Below are 12,124 nucleotides of genomic sequence, written 5' to 3'. Positions count from 1 at the left end.
AACTCCAACCTGACCAACAGCAACAACACATACACAACTCCAACTTCACCCACAGCAACACCTCATACACAACTCCAACTTGACCCACAGCAACACCTCATACACAACTCCAACCTAAGCCACGGCAACACCTCAAACACAACTCCAACCTGACCCACGGCAACACCTCATACACAACTCCAAACTGACCCACCGCAACACCTCATACACAACTCCAACCTGACCCAGGGCAACACCGCATACACAACTCCAACTTGACCCACAGCAACACCTCATACACAACACCAACCTGACCCACGGCAACACCTCATACACAACTCCAACCTGACCCACACCAACAACTCATACACAACTCCGACCTGACCCACAGCAACAACTCATACAGGACTCCAACCAGACCCACAGCAACACCTCACACACAACTCCAACCTGACCCCCAGCAACACATCATACACAACTCCAACCTGACCCACGGCAACAACTAATACAGGTCTCCAACCAGACCCATGGAAACACCTCATACACAACTCCAACCTGACCCACAGCAACACCTCATACACAACTCCAAGCTGACCCCCAGCAACACTACATACACAACTCCAACTTGACCCACAGCAACACCACATACACAACTCCATCCTGACCAACGGCAACACCTCATACACAGCTCCAACCTGACCCACGGGAACAACTCATACACAACTCCAACCTGACCCATGACAACACCTCATAGACAACTCCAACCTGAGCCACGGCAACAACTCATACACAACTCCAACCTGACCCACGACAACACCTCATACACAACTCCAACCTGACCCTCGGCAACAACTCGTAACGGAGTCCAACCCGGCCCACGTCAACACCTCATACACAACTCCAAACTGACACACAGCAACACCTCATAAACAATTCCAACCTGACCCACAGCAACACCTCATACACAACTCCAACCAGACCCACAGCAACACCTCATATACAACCCCAACCACACCCACTGCAACACCACATATTCAACTCCAACCTGACCCGCGGCAACAATTCATACAGGACTCCAACCCGGCCGACGACAACACCTCATACACAACCTACAACCTGACCAACGGCAACACCTCATACACAACTCCAACCTGACCCAGGGCAACACATCATACACAACTCCAACTTGACCCACAGCAACACCTCATGCATAACTCCAACCTGACCCACAGCAACACCTCATACACAACACCAACCTGACCCACGGCAACACCTCATACACAACTCCAACCTGACCCAGAGCAACAACTCATACACAACTCCAACCTGACCCACAGCAACACCTCATACACAACTCCAACCAGACCCATGGCAACTCCTCATACACAACTCCAAGCTGACAAGCAGCAACAACACATACACAACTCCAACTTCACCCACGGCAACACCTGAAACACAACTCCAACCTGACCCACAGCAACACATCATACAGCACTCCAACCTGACAAACAGCAACATTTCATACAAAACTCCAAACTGACCCACGACAACACCTCATCCACAACACCAACCTGACTCACAGCAACACCTCATACACAACTCCAACCTGACCAACAGCAACAACACATACACAACTCCAACTTCACACACAGCAACACCTCATACACAACTCCAACTTGACCCACAGCAACACCTCATACACAACTCCAACCTGAGCCACGGCAACACCTCAAACACAACTCCAACCTGACCCACAGCAACACCTCATACACAAATCCAAACTGACGCACCGCAACAACTCATACACAACTCCAACCAGACCCACAGCAACACCTCATACACAACTCCAACCTGACCCAGGGCAACACCGCATACACAACTCGAACTTGACCCACAGCAACACCTCATACACAACACCAACCTGACCCACGGCACCACCTCATACACAACTCCAACCTGACCCACAGCAACAACTCATACACAACTCCAACCTGACCCACAGCAACAACTCATACAGGACTCCAACCAGACCCACAGCAACACCTCATACACAACTCCAACCTGACCCCAGCAACACATCATACACAACTGCAACCTGACCCACGGCAACAACTCATACAAGACACCAACCAGACCCATGGAAACAACTCATACACAACTCCAACCTGACCCACAGCAACACCTCATACACAACTCCAACTTGACCCACAGCACACCTCATACACAACTCCAACGAGACCCACAGCAACAACTCATACACAGCTCCAACCTGACCAACAGCAACACCTCATACACAACTCCAACCAGACCCACAGCAACACCTCATACACAACTCCAACCAGACCCACGGCAACACCTCATACACAACTCCAACCTGACCCACGGCAACAACTCATACGGGACTCTAACCCGGCCCACGACAACACCTCATACACAACTCCAACCAGACTCCCAGCAACACCTCATACACGACCTCCAACCTGAGCCACAGCAACACATCATAGAGCACTCCAACCTGACAAACAGCAACATTTCATACACAACTCCAACCTGACCCACAACAACACCTCATACACAACTCCAACTTGAACCCCAGCAACACCTCATACACAACTCCAACTTGACCGACAGCAACACCGCATACGCAACTCCAACCTGACCCACGGCAAAACGCATACGCAACTCCAACCTGACCCACGGCAAACCCACATACACAACTCCAACTTGACCCACAGCAACACATCATACACAACTCCAACCAGACCCGTGGCAACACCTCATACACAACTCCAACCTGACCCACGGTAACAACTCATACACAACTCCAACGTGACCAACGGCAACACCTCATACACAACTCCAACTTGACCCACAGCAACACCTCATACACAACAACAACCTGACCCACAGCAACACCTCATACACAACTCCAACTTCACCCCCAGCAACACCTCATACACAACTCCATCCTAACCCACGGCAACAACGCATACACAACTCCAACCTGACCCACGACAACACCTCATATACAACTCCAATTTCACCCATGGCAACACCTCATACACAGCTCCAACCTGACACACAGCAACACATCATACAGCACTCCAACCTGACCAACAGCAACATTTCATACACAACTCCAACCTGACCCACGGCAACACCTCATACACAACTCCAACCTGACCAAAAGCAACACCTCATACACAACTCCAACTTGACCCACAACAACAACTCATACACAACTCCAAACAGACCCACAGCAACACCTCATACACAACTCCAACCTGACACACAGCAACAACTCATACAGGACTCCAACCTGACCCACGGCAAACCCACATACGCAACTCCAACCTGACCCACGGCAACACCGCATACACAACTCCAACCTGACCCACGGCAACACCACATACACAACACCAACTTGACCCACAGCAACACCTCATACACAACTCCAACCTGACCCACAGCAACACCTCATACACAACTCCAACTTGACCCACAGCAACACATCATACACAACTCCAACCAGACCCATGGCAACACCTCATACACAACTCCAACCTGACCCACGGTAACAACTCATACAGGACTCCAACCTGGTCCACGACAACACCTCATATACAACTCCAACCTGTCCCACAGCAACACCTCATACACAACTCCAACTTGACCCACAGCAACAGCTCATAGACAACTCCAACCATACCCACAGCAACACCTCATGCACAACTCCAACCTGACCCACGGCAACACCTCATACACAACTCCAACCTGACCTACGGCAACACCTCATACACAACTCCATCCTAACCCACGGCAACAACGCATACACAACTCCAACCTGACCCACGACAACACCTCATATACAACTCCAACTTCACCCATGGCAACACCTCATACACAACTCCAACCTGACCCACATCAACACATCATACAGCACTCCAACCTGACCAACAGCAGCATTTCATACACAACTCCAACCTGACCCACGGCAACACCTCATACACAACTCCAACTTGAACCCCAGCAACACCTCATACACAACTCCAACTTGACCTACAGCAACAACTCATACAGCTCTCCGACCTGACCCACGGCAAAACGCATACGCAACTCCAACCTGACCCACGGCAAACCCACATACACAACTCCAACTTGACCCACAGCAACACATCATACACAACTCCAACCAGACCCATGGCAACACCTCATACACAACTCCAACCTGACCCACGGTAACAACTCATACACAACTCCAACGTGACCAACGGCAACAACACATACACAACTCCAACTTGACCCACAGCAACACCTCATACACAACAACAACCTGACCCACAGCAACACCTCATACACAACTCCAACTTCACCCCCAGCAACACCTCATACACAACTCCAACTTGACCCACAGCAACACCTCATACGCAACTCCAACCAGACCCACAGCAACACCTCAGACACAACTCCAACCTGACCCACGGTAACAACTCATACAGGTCTCCAACCCGGTCCACGACAACACCTCATACACAACTCCAACCTGACCCACAGCAACACCTCATACACAACTCCAACCTGACCCACAGCAACTCCTCATACACAACTCCAACCTGACCCACGGCAACACCACATACACAACTCCAACTTGACCCACAGCAACACATCATACACAACTCCAACCAGACCCATGGCAACACCTCATACACAACTCCAACCTGACCCACGGTAACAACTCATACAGGACTCCAACCTGGTCCACGACAACACCTCATACACAACTCCAACCTGACCCACAGCAACACCTCATACACAACTCCAACTTGACCCACAGCAACAGCTCATACACAACTCCAACCATACCCACAGCAACACGTCATACACAACTCCAACCTGACCCACGGCAACAACTCATACAGGACTCCAACCCGGCCCACAACAACACCTCATACACAACTCCAACCTGACCCACAGCAACACCTCATACACAACTCCATCCTGACCCACGGCAACACCTCATACACAACTCCAACCTGACGTACGGCAACACCTCATACACAGCTCCAACCAAACCCACGGCAACAACGCATACACAACTCCAACCTGACCCACGACAACACCTCATATACAACTCCAATTTCACCCATGGCAACACCTCATACACAGCTCCAACCTGACACACAGCAACACATCATACAGCACTCCAACCTGACCAACAGCAACATTTCATACACAACTCCAACCTGACCCACGGCAATACCTCATACACAACTCCAACTTGACCCCCAGCAACAACTCATACACAACTCCAACTTGACCGACAGCAACACCGCATACGCAACTCCAACCTGACCCACGGCAACACCTCAAACACAACTCCAACCTGACCCACGGTAACAACTCATACAGGACTCCAACCTGGTCCACGACAACACCTCATACACAACTCCAACCTGTCCCACAGCAACACCTCATACACAATTCCAACTTGACCCACAGCAACAGCTCATAGACAACTCCAACCATACCCACAGCAACACCTCATACACAACTCCATCCTAACCCACGGCAACAACGCATACACAACTCCAACCTGACCCACGACAACACCTCATATACAACTCCAACTTCACCCATGGCAACACCTCATACACAACTCCAACCTGACCCACATCAACACATCATACAGCACTCCAACCTGACCAACAGCAGCATTTCATACACAACTCCAACCTGACCCACGGCAACACCTCATACACAACTCCAACCTGACCCACATCAACACATCATACAGCACTCCAACCTGACCAACAGCAGCATTTCATACACAACTCCAACCTGACCCACGGCAACACCTCATACACAACTCCAACTTGAACCCCAGCAACACCTCATACACAACTCCAACTTGACCGACAGCAACACCGCATACGCAACTCCAACCTGACCCACGGCAAAACGCATACGCAACTCCAACCTGACCCACGGCAAACCCACATACACAACTCCAACTTGACCCACAGCAACACATCATACACAACTCCAACCAGACCCATGGCAACACCTCATACACAACTCCAACCTGACCCACGGTAACAACTCATACACAACTCCAACGTGACCAACGGCAACACCTCATACACAACTCCAACTTGACCCACAGCAACACCTCATACACAACAACAACCTGACCCACAGCAACACCTCATACACAACTCCAACTTCACCCCCAGCAACACCTCATACACAACTCCATCCTAACCCACGGCAACAACGCATACACAACTCCAACCTGACCCACGACAACACCTCATATACAACTCCAATTTCACCCATGGCAACACCTCATACACAGCTCCAACCTGACACACAGCAACACATCATACAGCACTCCAACCTGACCAACAGCAACATTTCATACACAACTCCAACCTGACCCACGGCAACACCTCATACACAACTCCAACCTGACCAAAAGCAACACCTCATACACAACTCCAACTTGACCCACAACAACAACTCATACACAACTCCAAACAGACCCACAGCAACACCTCATACACAACTCCAACCTGACACACAGCAACAACTCATACAGGACTCCAACCAGACCCACAGCAACACCTCACACACAACTCCAACCTGACCCACGGCAACACGTCATACACAACTCCAACCTGACCCCCAGCAACACCGCATACACAACTCCAACCTGACCCCCAGCAACACCTCATACACAACTCCAACCTGACCCACAGCAACAACTCATACACAACTCCAACCTGACCCCCAGCAACACCTCATACACAACTCCAACCAGACCCACAGCAACACCTCATACACAACTCCAACCAGACACATGGCAAAACCTCATACACAACTCCAAACTGACCCACAGCAACACCTCATACACAACTCCAACTTGACCCACAGCAACACCTCATACACAACTCCAACCAGTCCCACAGCAACTCCTCATACACAACTCCAAGCTGAGCCACAGCAACAACTCATAAAGGACTCCAACCCGGCCCACGACAACACCTCATACACAACTCCAACCTGACCCACAGCAACACCTCATACACAACTCCATCCTGACCCACGGCAACACCTCACACACAACTCCAACCTGACCTACGGAAACACCTCATACACAACTCCATCCTGACCCACGGCAACACCTCATACACAACTCCAACCTGACCTACGGAAACACCTCATGCACAATTCCATCCTGACCCACGGCAACAACTCATACACAACTCCAACCAGACCCACAGCAACACCTCATATACAACTCCAACTTCACCCATGGCAACAGCTCATACACAACTCCAACTTGACCCCTAGCAACACCTCATACACAACTCCAACTTGACCCACAGCAACACCTCATACACAACTCCAACCAGACCCACAGCAACACCTCATACACAACTCCAACCTGACCCACGGTAACAACTCATACAGGACTCCAGCCCGGTCCACGACCACACCTCTTACACAACTCCAACCTGACCCACAGCAACACCTCATACACAACTCCATCCTGACCCACGGCAACACCTCATACACAACTCCAACCTGACCTACGGAAACAACTCATACACAACTCCATCCTGACCCATGGCAACATCTCATACACAACTCCAACCAGACCCACAGCAACACCTCATATACAACTCCAACTTCACCAATGGCAACACCTCATACACAACTCCAACCTGAGCAACAGCAACAACACATACACAACTCCAACTTCACCCACAGCAACACCTCATACACAACTCCAACTTGACCCACAGCAACACCTCATACACAACTCCAACCTAAGCCACGGCAACACCTCAAACACAACTCCAACCTGACCCACGGCAGCACCTCATACACAACTCCAAACTAACCCACCGCAACAACTCATACACAACTCCAACCAGACCCACAGGAACACCCCATACACAACTCCAACCTGACCCAGGGCAACACCGCATACACAACTCCAACTTGACCCACAGCAACACCTCATACACAACACCAACCTGACCCACGGCAACACCTCATACACAACTCCAACCTGACCCAGAGCAACAACTCATACACAACTCCAACCTGACCCACAGCAACACCTCATACACAACTCCAACCAGACCCATGGCAAAACCTCATGCACAACGCCAAACTGATCCACGGTAACAAATCATACAGAACTCCATCCCGGTCCACGACAACACCTCATACACAACTCCAACCTGACCCACAGCAACACCTCATACACAACTCCAACCTGACCCACAGCAACACCTCATACACAACTCCAACTTGACCCACAGCAACACCTCATACACAACTCCAACCAGACCCACAGCAACACCTCATACACAACTCCAACCAGACCCACTGCAACACCTCATACACAACTCCAACCTGACCCACGGCAACAACTCATACGGGACTCTAACCCGGCCCACGACAACACCTCATACACAACTCCAAGCAGACCCCCAGCAACACCTCATACACGACCTCCAACCTGACCCACGGCAATAGTTCATACACAACTCCATCTTGACCCCCAGCAACACCTCATACACAACCCCAACTTGACCCACAGCAACACCTCATACACAACTCCAACCAGACCCACAGCAAAACCTCATAAACAACTCCAACCTGACCCACGGTAACAACTCATATAGGACTCGAACCCGGACCACGACAACACCTCATACACAACTCCAACCTGACCCACAGCAAGACCTCATACACAAGTCCAACCAGACCCACGGCAACTCCACATACACAACTCCAAGCTGAGCCACAGCAACAACTCATACAGGACTCCAACCCGGCCCACGACAACACCTCATACACAACTCCAACCTGACCCACAGCAACACCTCACACACAACTCCATCCTGACCAACGGCAACACCTCATACACAACTCCAACCTGACCTACGGAAACACCTCATACACAACTCCATCCTGACCAACGGCAACAACTCATACACAACTCCAACCAGACCCACAGCAACACCTCATATACAACTCCAACTTCACCCATAGCAACACATCATAGAGCACTCCAACCTGACAAAGAGCAACATTTCATACACAACTCCAACCTGACCCACGACAACACCTCATCCACAACACCAACCTGACTCACAGCAACACCTCATACACAACTCCAACCTGACCAACAGCAACAACACATACACAACTCCAACTTCACCCACAGCAACACCTCATACACAACTCCAACTTGACCCACAGCAACACCTCATACACAACTCCAACCTAAGCCACGGCAACACCTCAAACACAACTCCAACCTGACCCACGGCAACACCTCATACACAACTCCAAACTGACCCACCGCAACACCTCATACACAACTCCAACCTGACCCAGGGCAACACCGCATACACAACTCCAACTTGACCCACAGCAACACCTCATACACAACACCAACCTGACCCACGGCAACACCTCATACACAACTCCAACCTGACCCACACCAACAACTCATACACAACTCCGACCTGACCCACAGCAACAACTCATACAGGACTCCAACCAGACCCACAGCAACACCTCACACACAACTCCAACCTGACCCCCAGCAACACATCATACACAACTCCAACCTGACCCACGGCAACAACTAATACAGGTCTCCAACCGGACCCATGGAAACACCTCATACACAACTCCAACCTGACCCACAGCAACACCTCATACACAACTCCAAGCTGACCCCCAGCAACACTACATACACAACTCCAACTTGACCCACAGCAACACCACATACACAACTCCAACGAGACCCACAGCAACAACTCATACACAGCTCCAACCTGACCCACGGGAACAACTCATACACAACTCCAACCTGACCCATGACAACACCTCATAGACAACTCCAACCTGAGCCACGGCAACAACTCATACACAACTCCAACCTGACCCACGACAACACCTCATACACAGCTCCAACCTGACCCTCGGCAACAACTCGTAACGGACTCCAACCCGGCCCACGTCAACACCTCATACACAACTCCAAACTGACACACAGCAACACCTCATAAACAATTCCAACCTGACCCACAGCAACACCTCATACACAACTCCAACCAGACCCACAGCAACACCTCATATACAACCCCAACCAGACCCACTGCAACACCACATATTCAACTCCAACCTGACCCGCGGCAACAATTCATACAGGACTCCAACCCGGCCGACGACAACACCTCATACACAACCTACAACCTGACCAACGGCAACACCTCATACACAACTCCAACCTGACCCAGGGCAACACATCATACACAACTCCAACTTGACCCACAGCAACACCTCATGCATAACTCCAACCTGACCCACAGCAACACCTCATACACAACACCAACCTGCCCCACGGCAACACCTCATACACAACTCCAACCTGACCCAGAGCAACAACTCATACACAACTCCAACCTGACCCACAGCAACACCTCATACACAACTCCAACCAGACCCATGGCAACTCCTCATACACAACTCCAAGCTGACAAGCAGCAACAACACATACACAACTCCAACTTCACCCACGGCAACACCTGAAACACAACTCCAACCTGACCCACAGCAACACATCATACAGCACTCCAACCTGACAAACAGCAACATTTCATACACAACTCCAAACTGACCCACGACAACACCTCATCCACAACACCAACCTGACTCACAGCAACACCTCATACACAACTCCAACCTGACCAACAGCAACAACACATACACAACTCCAACCTGAGCCACGGCAACACGTCAAACACAACTCCAACCTGACCCACGGCAACACCTCATACACAAATCCAAACTGACGCACCGCAACAACTCATACACAACTCCAACCAGACCCACAGCAACACCTCATACACAACTCCAACCTGACCCAGGGCAACACCGCATACACAACTCGAACTTGACCCACAGCAACACCTCATACACAACACCAACCTGACCCACGGCACCACCTCATACACAACTCCAACCTGACCCACAGCAACAACTCATACACAACTCCAACCTGACCCACAGCAACAACTCATACAGGACTCCAACCAGACCCACAGCAACACCTCATACACAACTCCAACCTGACCCCAGCAACACATCATACACAACTGCAACCTGACCCACGGCAACAACTCATACAAGACACCAACCAGACCCATGGAAACAACTCATACACAACTCCAACCTGACCCACAGCAACACCTCATACACAACTCCAACTTGACCCACAGCAACACCTCATACACAACTCCAACGAGACCCACAGCAACAACTCATACACAGCTCCAACCTGACCAACAGCAACACCTCATACACAACTCCAACCAGACCCACAGCAACACCTCATACACAACTCCAACCAGACCCACGGCAACACCTCATACACAACTCCAACCTGACCCACGGCAACAACTCATACGGGACTCTAACCCGGCCCACGACAACACCTCATACACAACTCCAACCAGACTCCCAGCAACACCTCATACACGACCTCCAACCTGAGCCACAGCAACACATCATAGAGCACTCCAACCTGACAAACAGCAACATTTCATACACAACTCCAACCTGACCCACAACAACACCTCATCCACAACACCAACTTGACCCACAGCAACACCTCATACACAACTCCAACCAGACCCACAGCAAAACCTCATACACAACTCCAACCTGAACCACAGCAACACATCATAGAGCACTCCAACCTGACAAACAGCAACATTTCATACACAACTCCAACCTGACCCACGACAACACCTCATCCACAACACCAACCTGACTCACAGCAACACCTCATACACAACTCCAACCTGACCAACAGCAACAACACATACACAACTCCAACTTCACCCACAGCAACACCTCATACACAACTCCAACTTGACCCACAGCAACACCTCATACACAACTCCAACCTAAGCCACGGCAACACCTCAAACACAACTCCAACCTGACCCACGGCAACACCTCATACACAACTCCAAACTGACCCACCGCAACAACTCATACACAACTCCAACCAGACCCACAGCAACACCTCATACACAACTCCAACCTGACC

The 12,124-nt window shown here is 50.6% G+C and overlaps 1 long non-coding RNA gene across 1 annotated transcript in view; it reads right to left on the bottom strand.

Moving 5' to 3' along the window:
- Positions 1–12,124, bottom strand: part of LOC140204164 (uncharacterized) — a 208,845-nt gene that overhangs the window by 47,979 nt on the left and 148,742 nt on the right. The gene's annotated exons all lie outside the window — the stretch shown is intronic.

This window comes from Mobula birostris, chromosome 10 (assembly GCF_030028105.1).
Source record: "Mobula birostris isolate sMobBir1 chromosome 10, sMobBir1.hap1, whole genome shotgun sequence".
NCBI classification, from domain to species: Eukaryota; Metazoa; Chordata; class Chondrichthyes; order Myliobatiformes; family Myliobatidae; genus Mobula; species Mobula birostris.
The sequence above is the reverse complement of the archived record's forward strand: the minus strand, read 5'-3'. Positions and strand labels throughout refer to the sequence as shown.